This window comes from Tamandua tetradactyla, chromosome 2 (assembly GCF_023851605.1).
Source record: "Tamandua tetradactyla isolate mTamTet1 chromosome 2, mTamTet1.pri, whole genome shotgun sequence".
NCBI classification, from domain to species: domain Eukaryota; kingdom Metazoa; phylum Chordata; class Mammalia; order Pilosa; family Myrmecophagidae; genus Tamandua; species Tamandua tetradactyla.
In genome coordinates, this window is record NC_135328.1 from 1909484 (window position 1) to 1925458 (window position 15975).

The 15975-nt window shown below is 56.6% G+C and overlaps 1 protein-coding gene across 1 annotated transcript in view; it reads right to left on the reverse strand.

The window, feature by feature from the left end:
- WNK2 (WNK lysine deficient protein kinase 2) overlaps positions 1 to 15975 on the reverse strand; it is a 130571-nt gene that overhangs the window by 93998 nt on the left and 20598 nt on the right.

Below are 15975 nucleotides of genomic sequence, written 5' to 3' on the forward strand. Positions count from 1 at the left end.
CCTCAACTGTAAAAAAGGTGTTACATTAACATAGAATGTTAATAACAGGAAAAACAGTGGGGCTGCGGGGGGGGGGGGGGGCAGGGATAATATGAGAACCCCAGACTTCTTGCCTGAGCTTTCGTAAACCTACAACCACTCTAATAAAAACAAAAACAAGAGATTCATCATTTTCTTCACCAATTGGGGAAGCAAAAAAAGAGGAGACGCTGCTGGGCCAGCGAGGGAGAGAGAGCAGGCAGAGTTCATGGGCACAGCCGTCCAGTAACAGCCACGAGCCAGACGTGGCTTCTGAGCACACACCAAACTGAATTTCCCATTTTATCTAATTTTAATTAAGTGATGCTCACACAGCTCGTGGGCTCATGGCCAGCATCGGGAAACACAGGTCGATGCCGCTGCCCGCCATGCCCTTCAATCCAGCCCAGACCATCGCACCAGAAGACACCGGTGGCCATGCCGCCTGGAGGGCGGGTGAGCCAGGGACCCGCCTGGGTGCTGTCGGATGCTGAGGCCACAATGGAGGGTCTGCCACGGGACCCTGCTTCTCACCATCAGGCCTGTGTTGAGACAGCGCTTTCCTCACCAGGATCAAAGCCCTCAGCCAAAGGAGAAGGCTTTCGTTACAACCCCTCCGCAACACGCTGCATGTCCCCAGAGCAGGCCCCACTGCTTATTCCTGCTGGACCCACGGGGGGCCAGCAGCTGGCCAGGACCAGGGGCGACCCCTCCACCCCAGGGGACCACCCACAACCCTGGACCCTCCACCCCAGGGGACCACCTACAACCACTTCCCGCTGGGGCAGGGAGCAGAGATTCTTGTCTTGAAGGAGTCGGAGAGACACGCCCTTTGGGGCCCGGCCCCCCTGCCAACTGCGTACGGGAAGCTGGCATTCACCAGTCTGCCCACTGCCTGAAAAGAAGCCCAGGCCGCCCACCCTTGTGCCCAGCTGGAGCCCTGCATCCCGAGCCCCAGCACCCCGAGCCCCAGCATCCCCAGCCCAACATCCTGAGCCCAGCACCCTGAACCCCGCATCCCGAGCCCTGCATCCCGAGCCCCAGCATCCCCAGCCCCAGCACCCCAAGCCCCCGCACAATTAAGGTGCAATGTCGTCGTCAGCTATGAGCTCAGCTGCCGAGTAGAGAAGGCAGAGAGTCCGGGAAGTGACACCTGCCTCCCAGCCCAGACAGCAAGGTCACCTGCAGAGGCTACAGGAGAGCACTGCAAGGTCACATCCGTGGCCAGGGAGGCACGGCCACTGCCCAAGCTGGACCGCCAGGCCCCTTCCCGGGCTGAACGAGCCCGGCCCTGCATGGGGACAGGGGCCCTTCCATCAGCACATCACCTGGAGAGTGAGTCTAGCCCCACAAACCACACTCACGGAGTGCGGGAGCCTCAGCCCCATCCTCGCTGCCACCTGCCTGCCCTGCTAGGAGATGCACACAGCATGGCCAGTCTTACAGACGAGGCCCCCAGTCAAGTTAAGGCTGAGCAGGGCTGCCTGGTCCAGACTCACCCTGGGGGGTGGGGGACATGGAAAGCAAGCCCCCTCCCTGCTCTTGCTCCCCTGGGACCCAGCAGGCTCACCTCCGCACCCTGCCCCATGCCCCTGGCCTCTGCTCCCCCCACACAGGTGGGCAAGACCAAGTCACTGGCCTGCTGACCCACCCACCCGGCTTCACTGGCCAGGGCACCTCACCCAGGGGCCCGCTCTGCCCCGCACACCTTGCGTCCACCTGCCGGCTCCTCGCACAGCACGGTCCAGGCCTGTCCCTGCCCTCTCGCTCCCCACACCCTCCCCATCACGCCTACAGGAGGGCACTGCCCCTCAACAGCTCACAGGCCAGCAGGGACGGTGCCCGCACAGGTGACCTGGGAATGCGGCGCTGGCCAGGGCTCCCCAAGGGCAGGCCAGGTCAGAGGGCATCACCTGTGCAGAGGGGCCCGTGGTCACCAGGTGGCCTGGGTGGACCTGGTCCGGGGAGATGCATCTGCCAGGGACACCATGCTGCCCTCCAGCCACAGGCGTACACAGCAACACACACACACCCTCAGGGCTGCTGTCCAGCTGCCACACAACAGTCCGAACAACCTCACGACTGGCCCACCCAGGACACAGAGATCTCCGTGCGGCTGCCGGACCCCAAGCAGCCGGCGGCCGGGACCCCGGGCCTAAGGGGAAAGCCCAGCCCCCCCCACAGTGTTTGGAAGGCCCCTCGGCAGTCCCCCAAAGTGGGAGAGGTACCCACTGGTTCTTCTTGGTTTGTCTGCTTTGGGGGGTTTTAGGTCAATCCTGCAGATTTTATCGTTTTACCCAGAAATATTCCCAGCTGCAGCCAACAGCGTCCTACCCGCTTGCCCGTCAGGTCTCTGTGTCCTGTGATTTCTGGGCCACCTGAAAGCTGCCAGCAGCCGGGGGCAGGACCCCCACAACCCAGGCACACCCTCATCTCCCGGGCACACCCCCATCTCCCAGGCACACCCCCACCACGATACATGTGGGCCCACCCTGCGCCCGCTACAGAGTGCCACGCCTATGTGGCATCGTCGTCGCTCCTTCCCTCAAACAGGCAGTTTGCAGGAGGCGCCCACAGATCCCTGGCACTGAGGCCTGTCCCCCTTTCCCTGGAGCCCACCGATTTCCACTGCATGTTGCACCTGTGGCCGGCAGGACCCCACTGCAGGTCCCCCCGCCCCGGGAACCACAGACAAGTCACATACTGCCCTTGGTACGGACACGCTCCAGGAAAACAAGCGGCCCCCGTGCACTTCTCTAGGACATGCCACGTGGATCCCATGATGCCACTGGGCAGGGCGAAGCCCACGGGCCCCAGAGCAACCCCAGGCCCCGACGACGGGTGCACCAGGGCCTGGCCTCCCCCCTTCACGCGGAGAGGCTGCTCGGCCTTCCTCCCCTCAGCCCAGCCTGGAAGCTGAACCCTGGAGGCAAAGCCCCCACGGCGGGCAGGGCGTGCAGGCAGAGGGGGCGTCCTGCTCGCAAGCCTTCCCTCCCCTCGACACCTGGCAGTGCAGGGACCCCCGGGGGCCACAGTCAACAGATACTGCTAAAGATGTGCCTCTTGGAAGTGGGCCTGGAGACGGAGGTGGGGAGGGAAACAGGGCTTTTTATTTTTAATGCAGTTTTATTGGACCCAGAAGGGCTGTGCGACCAGATGGGGCCAACACCCAGGCAGACTCAGCAACAACTTGGGGACCACAGGTGGGGCCCTCGGGAGACGGAGGACGCAAAGCACATCCTCTGGTTCTTGTTTGAAGAAAACGCCATTCGATATGGTGACGAAAACCGGGGGCCCCAGGGAAGCAACTGCAAAATGTGCGGGCAGCATCCACGGGGAGCGACGCTTAGCGAAGGACCTAAGGCTCTCACACGCACACACACGTGTGCACACACACACACGAGCGTGCCACAGCCCGTCCTTTGCTCATGGAGACTGAGCTACGGCACCCCACCTAAACCACCTGCAGTGTCAGCGTTTAGCTATATAGTCGAGATCCCACAGGTTTTCTTGAAGTAAAGCTGGTTCTGAAATTCACACGCCATGGACAACTGGACGGTTTTAAATTGGGGGTGGGTAGCGGTGTGGGCGTGGGGCCTGCTCCACCCAGCAGACACCCAGTCGCAGGCACGCGGACAACCGTCCCGAGGCTGGAGGGTCGCAGGCCTCCTGCTCGGTGGTGCACGGGTGGGGCCCCCGGGGTGGTCTGCCCGTTTGCCCATGACCGCCCCTCGGCTTCTCCACGGCAACACCTGCCCCCACCCTGCAGCCAAGCTCTCCCTGGATGGAGCAGGGACACGACCCGGGGCAGTCGCACAGCACGGCCGGGCACCCATGCCAGCAGACCACAGCACCCGGGGCCCTGGCGGGAAAGCCGACCTGGATCCCTTGGACTCAGCCCCAGATGGACGCAGCTCCTTCCAGGACAACTCAGACGGCCTGAGGATCGACACACTGAGGAGGGACAGGAAGGGGAAACCAGCTCCCAAGCTGGATCAAACTCCTCCCGAAGCTGGTCCCCGCGACACCTGGGATTTGTATTTATTCTCCCCTGCTTACCGAGCCTGGGTGAAGAAAAGTGTGAAAGAAACCGGCCTCCTGCCGGTAATGCCATCGTCACCTCTGGTGGGAGCCCAGAATCGTGTCCTTACTGAGGACCGGGTACGGCAACTGCGGGGCGACAGGCTGCCACTACACAATGAAGGCAGGCAAAGTTCAAGTCGTCTGCCCTAGAGACCAAGGAGCTTGGAGGGTTTCCCTAATAATGGTATCAGGACCAGGAGGCCGGCGGGACATAAGCTAGAGGTGAGCGCTCAGGCAAGATGAGCACATGGTATTCACTTTCCCGTACTGCCTAACAAATGGCCGCACGTGCAGCGGCTTAAACAACACAAACGTATTAGCTCACCCTTGAGCTGGACGGGATTCCAGGCCTAGGCTCTCAGAGGCAGAAATCAGGGCACTGGTCCAGCTGGGCTCTTATCTGGAGGCTCTGGGGGAAAATCCACTTCCCGGTTCATCCTGGCAGTAGGCAGAATTCAGTTCTTTGCCGCTGTAGATGTGAGGCCCCCACTTCCTTGTGGGCTGTTGCCTAGGAGCCTCTGTCTGCCTGCATGCCTTCTCCTGTGGCCTCCTCCATCATCAACACCAGCAAGGACACTGAGATCTCCTCAGCGGTCCCTGAGCACACAGGACCATTCTCATCCCAGTACCACAGACCATGAGCTCCTCATCCACCTCCCAGATTTCCTCAGGGGTCCTCTCAGCACATGGGATCATCCTCACTCAGGAACCATGGGCTGGGGCTCCTGATTCATCCTCCTCATGCTTCAAACCTCACTGACTTCCTCTTCTGCCGCCAGTCAGAGAAGGTGCTCCAGTTTTAAAGGGTCTGTATGACCAGGTAAGGCCCACCCAGACCCTCTCCCTACTGATGAATGCAAAGTCAACCGAACAACATCCAAACCTACATCTAAAGAATTCCTTGTGCACCCACCGGGACCTGACCAAGCTACGACAGTCACAGTTGTGGGGTTAGGGCAGGAACTTTTGGGGGGCCATTTTCAGATCCTACCACTCACATTTAACCAGGTTTGAATCCAGCTCTGCCACTGACTGCGCCGTGGCCTTGAACAAGCCGCAAGGTCGCCGAGCCCCGTGTGCACTGTGGAGCAGGGCACAGCCCGCCCCACCTGTGTCTGGATGTGTTCTGCGCAAAGCTTGGTGGGCGCCAGGATCCCTTGCTTCTGCCGTACAGGGAGAGGGCCGGGGGCAGGGACCGCATCTTACCTCCCCGGGAGTCTGAGCTAAAAAGGCAAAGCCGCTGCAGGGAAAAACAGGACATTTCAACTAAAAAAGTTTGTCCAGGTGTATGTGAGGACAAAACTAAGAAAACTAGTTCAGCCAAAAATAAAAAGGACTTCAGAGCAGATCCCACTGTGGACGTTCGAATCAAGCAGAGTCAAGGGGACAATCGCATCTGAACAGCGTTGGGGCCACAGCACAGGGCGAGCGGAGGCGGGAGGGGGGCTGGGGGCAAGGTCGTCCAGCCTCAGCCTGTGTGGGAGCCTCGCCCTGGACCAGCCCTGGTGCTGGGGTGCCAGGCTGAGCCCCACCAGCCTCTGCCCTCGAGGGATCCTGGGGAGTGGAGGGGCTCCCCGAAGCAGGAACCACAGGCCAGGCAAAGTGAGGGGACCGCAGACAACTCTATCCCAGGTGGTGGGTGGAGAGGCATGGGAGGGGTCAGGCAGGGTCAGGCAGGGCCAGGGAGGAGGTGGTCCTGCCCGGGTTCTGGGGCGATGGCCACTCGCCTGCAGCAGAAACCACCCGCAGGGCTTCTGGGTCCTCCAGGGCCCTCCAGGTCCAAAGATGCGAGGAACGTGGGGCCTGGATTAAACGTCTAGAGAGGCACGTACCCTGCAGAAGGCCCAGGGGACAGTGCCAGACGCAGCGGCCACTGGCAAAGCCGAGGGCCTGAAAGCCGTGGAGATGAGGCGTCCACTGTGCAGGGAGGGAGGCCCCGGCGCAGGGGGGGACGCAGGGATGGGCAGTCGGCAGGGGCCAACCACTCTGGGCAGTTGGGGAGAGCTGGGGAGCCGGCCCTAGAGTACATCCGAGCTGGTGCCGGATCAGAGACGCCGACACACCCTAGAACCAGGCTCAGGGAGACCCCCGACGGCAGCAGCGTTGCCGGGCTGGACCGCACGCTCCTCCTCGGCGGTTTGAGATTTCCCTGCCAGAGCGCAATGGGGGCTGTGACAAGGGCGGCAGTCCTAAACCAAGGTGAAGCAAAAGCCAGTGTAGACGTGGGCGCGTCGGCTGGCGACTTCCCCGGGGGGGGGGGGCGGGGGGAGCGGGGGGGGGGCACGAACATCCGCGTTGCTGCGGACAGGCCGCAGGGAAGGCACAGCCGCGGGGCGGGCAGCGCAGGAGCCCGCACATGCGCACTCCAGACAGCGCGGCACCCACCGCCCGCCCCGGGGCGCCCTGCCTCCTCGCCGCCGCCCCTGCTTGGAGCTTGCCTAGCACAGGGCCTCAGAGGGGGCACGGCACGGAGGCGCCTCCCTATGTCCCGAGGGCAGCTGGCCCTCCCCCGGTCCTTGGGATGGTGACCCTCACCCGGAGTGACCACAGACCCAGGCACAGAGGCGGGCGCCCGGCCGCCCCGTGCTCCTGACCACCTCACATATCTGGTTTCTAGAAAGGGCCGCCCCACCTGCTGCCGGCAGTCTCTCCTGAGGACACCTAAAAATAGAGCTGGGCAGCACCCTGGATGCTGTCAGGAGGGATTAGCCTCCTCTCACCAGCAAGGACAGCTCCTGGGGGAGGGGCGGCCACAGGACGACCAGCAGCCCGGCACGTGCACACACACGTGTACACACAGCACACACACGTGCGCACACACATGTACACATGGCACACAGCACCCCTGGGCCTCTGGGGCAGGGGTCAGCCAGGGGATCCGCCTGGCCAAGCGGCCGCCCTGCCCCCCCCGACTATGTTCAGGGGCTTGGGGGCACCCCACGCCACAGTGGCATCGTCCTCCCCCAGGAAGCCCAGGTATGCCCTTGTGCACAGCCCGGCATCTACAGCACAATGCACAGCCAGGCCACTCATCTCCAGCCATGCTGACTCCGAAGTGCAGAGGCCCCACACTCCACACCACATGCCCCCAAGACGGGGTGTCCGAGACGACAGCCACCAGCCATGGTGGCCAAGGCGCACTCAGAACACACAAGTGTAAAATACATGCTAGATTTCAAAGATGTCACATATTTTTTAAAGAACAAAAACATCTCATAAATTTTATTTCTGTTATTTTTAGAAAGGTGATCTATGGGGTGGTACTGGTTTGAAGCTGTTATGCACCCCAGAAAAGCCATGTTCTTTTCCTATTCCAGCCTTGTGGGGACGGACTTACTCTCTGGGCGGGATCTTTTTGATTTAAGTTGTTTCCATGGAGATGTGACCCAACCAGCTGCGGTCAGGACTTTTTGATTAGGTGGTTTCCATACAGACATGTCCCCACCCATCTAAGGTGTGTCTTAATCTGCTTACCAGACTCCTTTAAAAGGGAACCACTTTGGAAAAAGCTCCGAGCCGACATGGACAGGGACATTTGGAGATGCAGGAAGACGACACACCCAGGGAAGTTGTTTGAAACCAGAAGTCAAAGGACCAGCAAGCGCCAGCCAGTGCCCTCCCAGCTGGCAGGTGTTCCACAGACCATCGGGCTTTCTTGAGTCAAGGTATCTCTCCCTGGATGCCTTAGTTTGGACATTTTTATGGCCTTAGAACTGTAAACTTGTAACTTAATAAATCCCCTTTATAAAAGCCAACCTATGGTAGGTGACAGTGGCTCAGTGGCAGCATTCTTGCCTGCTGAGTTGGAGACCCGGGTTCGATTTCCAGAGTGTGCCCATGTTAAAAAAAAAAAATGCCAACCTATTTCTGGTATACTGCATTCCAGCAACATTAGCAAACTAGAACAGGGATATATCGGATAAAGGAAATACACTATTAAAATTAAGGCCAGCTCTTCTTTTCACTCTTTCCGCATGGTTAATGAACCAGTGCTACATTGGTGGCTGACGCTGAAGTGCCCGTTACGTTTCTGTCTGCACAAGGAAGGGACAGCAGCTCGGCAGCTGCACGGAGCTTTCAGTGGTCCAGCAGGGCTGGGCAGCAGCCCAGGACATGCCAGTGGGCAGAGGCCTTGACCCACCCAGGCTCTCAGCTACAACCCCGGAAGACCGTCAGAGTGTGGGCAAAACGGAGCCCAGCGGCCATCACAGGAGCTGAAACATGGCTTTGAATCAGCCCAATTCCAGGACAGACTAAGGTGATCTGCCCTTTTTCTAATGGCCTGCTGGAAGCAAAAGTAAATCTTCTCTACAGAGAGACAGAAGTCATTTAGAGACTCAGGCACATGAGGAGACATGACCAAATGACAGAAAACCAAGAGAAAAAAAGCAGACAACAGAAACAAACCCACAGGACACCTGAATATCATCGGTATCAGGCAAGACTTTACAATTATTGAGATTGACGTGCCTAAAAAAACAGATAGCAAGATGAATAATTTCACCAGAGCAGAAATCTATGAAATAAGAGTCAAATGGATATTTGTGCTGGTTTGAAAGGATTTAAGTACGCTAGAACGGCCATATTTTAATCCTAATCAATCGTGTGGGAAGCAATGATTTCTTCTAATCCCTATTCAGTACTACAAGTTGGAGACTTGACTAGGTTATCTCCACGGAGATGTGGCTCAATCAATTGTGGGTATTAAACTTGATTAGATGGAAACGTGTCTCCACCCACTCTATGTGGGTCCTGATTAATTTACTGGGATCCTGTAAAAGCGGAGACGTTTTGGAGAGAGTACCTTTTGAAAATGACCAGGCAGTCACAAAGCACACAACAGCCAGTAACCCTTGGAGAAGAAGAGAGGGAGTGCCCCAGGAGAGCTTCACGAAGCAAGAGGCCTGGAGAGAAAGCTAGCAGGTGCTATACGCACCAAGTGCCCTTCCAGCCAAGAGAGCAACTCTGACTGTGTTCACCATGTGCCTTTCCACTTGAGAGGGAAACCTTGAACTTCATGGGCCTTCTTGAACCAAGGTATCTTTCCCCGGATGCCTCAGATTGGACCTTTCTCTAGACTTGCTTTAATTGGGACGTTTTCATGGCCTTTGAACAGTAAACTTCCTACTTAATAAATTCCCCTTTTTAAAAGGTATATTGCATTATAGCAGCTAGCAAACTAGAACAGACATCTAAAACTAAAAAATAGGTAAATGATATTAGGAACTCCAATATATGGGTTTACCAGCAGGTTGGACATAGCTAAAGAGAGAATTCGAAACTGGAAGACAGGCCAGTAGGTAATGTATGGACCAAAACATGGAGAGACAAATGGATTGAAAATACAGAAAAGAGAATTTTAAAACTTATGAAGCACAGTGAAAAGGTCCAGCCTATGTGTAAATGGAGTCCCAAATGAAGAGATAAAAAAATGGAACAGACGATTCAAGAAGCCCAATAAACCCCAAAGAGAATTAAAAAAAAAAAACATACCTGGGCACAATACAGTTTGAAAACTACTGAAAACCATAAAGGAAAGCAGTCATCAAGAGGAAAAAAATAAAAAATAAAAGGACATACTAATTCTAAAAGAGCAGCAATTCAGCTGGCTTCAGGAGAAATAACGGGAAAAGACAACGAAACATCTTAAAGTGCTGAAAAAATTAGCTGTCAATCTAGAATTCTATGTCCAGCAAAACATATCCTTCAAATAAAGACCTTTGCAGAGAGAGAATTCATCACCAACAAACTGGTACTAAATGAAATACAAAGGGGGAAATTTCAGCTACAGGGAAAATGATCTGAGATGGAAATGCAAAAAGGAATAATTTGAAAGTGGTTAAAATGAGAAATTTGATTATATACATACATATATCAACACAATAAAATTTAAAAGCAACAACAAACACAGAACTGAACAACACAAAGACTGAACCGTAGTATAAATTACAGACTCAAGTTCATAATGTAATTCTAGTAATTTGGGCTCACCAATTGTAACAAATGTACAACACTAATGCAAAATGTAAGTAACAGGGGAAACTGTGGGGAGAGGGGAGTATTTGGGAACTCTGTACTTTCTGTACAATTTTTCTGTAAAACTACAACTGTTCTAAGAGAATATTAAAAACTAAAATTTAAAAATACATAAGTAACGGGAAGGATAAATGCATTAGTGAATCTCAGTGAATACCGACTAGTAAGACACCAATGCCAGAGTCATGTGGCTTTTAAAGCAGATGGAGAATCAAATGGCACAACAGTGATACCACCAAAGGCAAGGGTGGGTGGGTAAATGGGGTTAAAATGTTCTAAGATCCTTCCATGGTCCAGGATGTGGTAAAAGTGCTCACTAACCACAGGCTTTATTAATTCAATCTCTAGAGTAACCGCTAAAAAGAATTACTAAAGAACGCCGGGCAGACTTGCCAAGGCAAGCACCAAAGTGCCCAAAGGCCACGATCCAAGGATGGCTCGGCCAGAAACAGGGCAGCAGCCTCTGAGGCCACACCTTGGTTGTGAAAATTACAATTACGTGGCGATGTACACACATGATGAGATAAAGACCCCCAAAAAAACTGCACTGAAAGAATGCAGGTGAGATGGGCACCTGGTCACAGAGCCTGCCGCTTCAATCACCCTGCATGGCTCATCCCACTCCCACCCCCACCCAAAAGGCCGGGGGGGTACTGGCTAGCTGCAGCTGCAGGCCTCATGCACATGTGCCCACTGCGGAAGCACGACCGTCCCTGTTGCAATAAGCTGTAGGAAACTCCACAAGCATGCGTCCCCAAGGAACCACAGAATTCCCGGCTCAGCCCAGCTGGGAGCCCTCGGGCTCGCCCCTCCTTCAACAGATGCTTTCATCCTTAGCCGGAAAAACGGCTGCTGTACCAGCACAGGTGACGCCACCTCCCACCTCTCAAAACTGAGCCTTAAGCATGCCAAAGGATGGGGGGAGGGTCCCTCACTCCCGCCTACCCCTTTCAAGCCTAAAGGCAGGACCCAGCCCAAAGCCCAGAGGCAAAGCTCTGGGGTCTACACCCACTGTGGTGGGGGGCCGGGAGAGTCTGTAGTGGGGGAGTCTCTCTCTCTCCTCCCCCCAGCCTAGCAGGCGGGAAGTGCCCCCAGTGTGCCCACAACTCCATCTATTCCTTCAAGCACACAACAAGCAACGACCATGATGGGTTGGACAGCCACACACTGGAACAGAAAGTGGCCCTGAGATGAGACCTCTGCCCCCTGGGCTCACCACAACCCTGAACCAGGCTACCCCATTTTACAGAGGGGGAAACTGAGGCTCAGAAAGGCTCACTGGCAAGTCAGAACTTGAAGCCGGCAGTCTGGCTCCAGCTGCCTGCAGGCTGCTGTGGGGGGCTGGGTGGACCAGCACTAGGAGCCAGCAAAGGGGAGGGGAGGGCCTGAGTGGAGGATGCAGGGAGGAAGGGGCTCTGGGAGGGCAGTGGACACATGGGCCAGTGCCCGGCAGACCCACAGGGCGGGTGTGGGCCTATCCAGCCACTGTCCCTCCAGGGCTAGCAGGACCTGTGACCCCACCAGGCACGTATGCCTCACCAAGCCAGTTAAGGAATCAACTCGACCGCCCAAACCGGCCCTTCCCATCTCCACCTCCAGCCACTGGAGCAGCCCAGGAAGAAAGAGAATGAAATCCCATGAGTCTGTAATTCCTTGCAGGGTCTGACAAAACCACGCACCTCCCACGACTAAGGAATGAGAGTAAGTGAGCGAGTAAATGAGTGAGTGAATGAATGAACAATGAATGAGTGAATGAACAGAGGATGAGTGAATAATCAAGTGCATAAACAAATGAATGTTCAGACGGTGAATGAGGGAGTAAGTGAATGACTCATGAATGAGTGGATGAATTAATGATAGTAAGTGAGTAAACAGTGAATAAATGAGTGGGAGAGTGAATAAATCAATGAACAAGTGAAGAAATGATGAATAGGTGAGTAAATGAATGATAAATGAGTGGATAAATAAGTGAGTGAATGATGAGTGGTTGAGTGAATGAGCAAATGAGTGAATGAACAGGTGAATGAATGAATGAGAAATGAGAATGGGTGAGTGAACAAAAGAATGGTTGAATAAATGAGTGCTGAGTGAGTGAAGGGTGGGTGGGTGAGTGAATCAATGAATGAGCAGATGCACAGGAGGTGGTGGTGGAGGAAATGAGGGGGCGGGGGAGTGAATGAATGAGTCTGGGAAGGCGGCGGCTCCCCGAGGGGCGGGCAGGCCAGGCCCGGGGGCTTGGGATGCCTGGACGGCAGACGCAGGGGGGGGCGGGCAGGAGGGTCCACGGGCCCTCGTGCCGGGGCGACCCGGTGGTGGCAGGGGGTCTGTCCATCCTCACTTCGGTCGTGTCTGCACCTGGAAACTTTCCTCTGGAAATCACTCACAGGCATGCGCGCAATGGCGCGTTTCAAATCCCAAGTCAGGGAGCGGCGGGTCATGGTGAAGAAACCCCACCAGCTTTGCTCTGAGCGCGCCTGCCCGCCTGCAGGACGATCGTCGGGGCCACGCGCGCGTCCCGGCATCCTGCGCAGCAGCACGATCGTCGGGGCCACGCGCGCGTCCCGGCATCCTGCGCAGCAGCACGATCGTCGGGGCCACGCGCGTCCCGGCATCCTGCGCAGCAGCGCTCCCAGCACCTCCGCACTCAGCCTCCGCCGCAAGGAACCCGCCCAGAATAGCAACACTTACGCGTTCTGCTTGGAGCGCTCTGCTGCAGTGTCATTTATCAAGGCCAGAAATAACCCAGACGTCCCCAGACAGAGCCCGGGGGAGGCGAGGAGATGGTGCCGTCCTGAAATTCAGTGAGGAGCCCGTGGAACGCTGCGAAGGCGCGGGACTGGGGCCGAGAGGAGGGCAGAGGCGGCCGGGGCTGGAATTTAAGTCAATGAGCTGGTCATGCACACACAGAAAACTCAACGGGGAGACTGGCCCGGCTCAGTGCAGACTTCTTTCCCTTTGTCCATGTCACAGATTTTTTTCCTTTTTTTTATGACAGGTAATTCAATTCCTAGCTGATCACCTTGAATTTGGGTAAAGCACAATTTCTTCTTTGTCAGGACAGACTTGTAAAACACCCAAGTTATTTTACAAGTCCATCTGACTTGATTCTATCTCCGAACTCCTTCTCCCCTCACCAGAGCCTGTTTCCCTAGGTAGGTGTGGAGATTTTATTCTGGGACACAGGTCTTATTTTCAGTGTGGTTTTCTGATGTCTCAGCGGATGCCCAGATGTTAACGAGGCCTCTCCATTCAGGCCGAATGGCCACGAAGTGACCCAGGACGCAGCCCCTCCCTTCTCTGTCACACCTTCAGCCTTGTAGCCCATGTCTGGACACACCCGAAGCTCTCCATGAGCGCCCCAGCCCCAGCCCCCAGCCCCGCCTCGCGCTTACTGAGCCCAGGCTCTGCCTCTGCTCCGGACGGGGTCCCAGGCCGCTGCCACCCAATGCCATAAAAGACGCGGCTCTCTTGTTCTGTCTGGTTTTGTGTCCGTTCGCCACAGCTGTTTAATCCGGTGTCACTTACTCCATCAGATTTTTTAAGTTTTGATTACAAAATCATCACACCCGAGATTTCTACTTAGCTCCCAATACGTGATTTTCACATACAATCTACTTTCTTATTCATCAGATACTAGAATTTTAACTTATTTCCTCTTTTCACTATTTTATAAAGAATTATCATTGTTCATACGTCTCCATCTGAAACACTGGATATTTCCACTGGATTGAGTAAAGCAATGGAAAGTATTAATTCTAAGTAATGGAAGGACGTTAACAGGAGCTCACGGCGCCCTCTGAGGGGCTTGGCCTCCTCGCTGTGACGGCGAGGGCAGACTCTGACTCTCTCCTCCGGACGGAAACACCCCATATTACGTCTCTACCATTTTACTGTACGGTGGAAATGATGTTTCTATTTATTCAACTGTACTTTCCTACAAATGACTTTCAAAAACTCTCAAAATTATTTTACTACCAACGTATGACCCTTCTGCGTAAGGCCACAGGTCTCTGCGATGTTTAACTTGAACAGGCCGAGGGCGGGCGGCGGAGCTCCACTGCGGGGGGAGCGGTGCAGGGCGATGTCCATGTCCTGGCAAGGGCGGCCGCGGGGTCTGATTCCCTGAAGCGCCACCGTGTCACCTACTCCACCCCAAACAACCCAGCTGGAGACCAGCGCCGGGAATGGGGGATCCCCCGGCCCGGGACGACGCTGGGCCCTGGGTTTCGCAGCCTTCGGCAGACGTCCTACCTCGGGGCGGCCCGCATGGCCCCGAGCATGCATTAAGCACCTACTGTGTGCCGGCGGCAGGAGTGGGAGACACGAATGACGGCAGACGCTGTGGCCTTGGGCAGGGGCTGGGGGCAAATTTGGGGGGTGGGGGCTCCTGCCAGGGGTGAGTCTGTGGCCCAGGGCCCCTCCCCTCCCAGGGCTCTAGGGTGGACCCAGTCACGCGGTCCCCACAGGTCGAGATGCCTGCGGCTTGGAAGCAGTGTTCAGGCCTGAAGCGTCCAGAACAAAATAAAGCAAATGCTGATAACTAACCAGAGGGTGGACGCATGAGGTCCACCAGTCTCCAGGCCTGTCTGTTTGAAAGTTTCCACAATAAAAGTTAAAAATATAGACACGAGAGAAAATCCCATCCACCCGGTCAGCGCGGCCCCGAGTGCATCTCCTCAGACCACAGCGTGATGACGAAGGCAGACCCTGGCTCAGGTCCCACCGGACGCCGCTTGCCTTCTCCCTGAGGGACACACAGTCCCTGCGGTGGCCACGCCCCAGCCTGGGGTACTTGGCTCTGGGTACCAAGGTAACCATTGCTGGCCTTTGGTCGTTCCTTATTTTGGGGAAAATGAACACCAGGGACCACGGCTTGGAGCCTCAACGAACAGGAGAGTTTAAACAACAAAATAAACTTTAAATTAAAAGTAATGACAGCCGCCAGCACACTGCGGCACCTGGCGCTGGCTGAACTCTCCTGCTGGCTGGCCCGGGGCACAGGGGCTCGGGGGCAGCGCTGGGCAGGGGGTCCTGGGGAGGCCAGGCATTGGGGGCAGCCCTGTGCACCGGGCACCACTTGCCCTCCCAGGGGGCTGACCCGCGCTCCTCACCCTGGCCTCCCTCGAGGTCATGCTGCCGTCCTGTTGTGGCTGCCCAGCCTGTCCCCAGGCAAACCGGGGAGAGAAGCCAGGGGGCCACCCCGGCAGCCAGAGACCACCCTGCTTCCCATGGCATCCCCACCTGCCAGCAGGACCGCCCATCAGGGCACCCACCCTCCCCTCCCCCATGGGCTCCTCCTCCCCTGTCCGCACAGGGCTGCAGCCGCCGCGGTCTCCCGGGGTGGCCGGAGCAGGACATGGAGCAGACTCGGGGCAGCGTGCCAGACCCTGGCCACCCGCCTTCCCGACCGCCAGGGCGCGGCGAGGGGCAGAGCCCGAGGGCGACCAGCACGCCCTGGTCAGAAGCAGCACCCGTCTCGGTCCAGGGGCAGAGACGTGCACGGGAACCATACCACAGGCATCCAAGGCTTCGCATGCTCGCCCGGGGCCCCTGCGGTCAGAGCCCGCCCGGAGACATCCGGGAACCTGCACCTTAGGGCAAGAGACTGATCCGCAGAGAGTGATGATGTGAGTGCAGGGACAGGCCCAAGGGGAGGGGAGAGGGGACATCACAGAGGGCAGCCCTGGGGGGAGAGGGGACATCACAGAGGGCAGCCCTGGGGAGGGTATCACAGAGGGCAGCCCTGGGGAGGGTATCACAGAGGGCAGCCCTGGGGGAAGAGGGGTCATCACAGAGGACAGCCCTGGGGGGAGAGGGGTCATCACAGAGGGCAGCCCT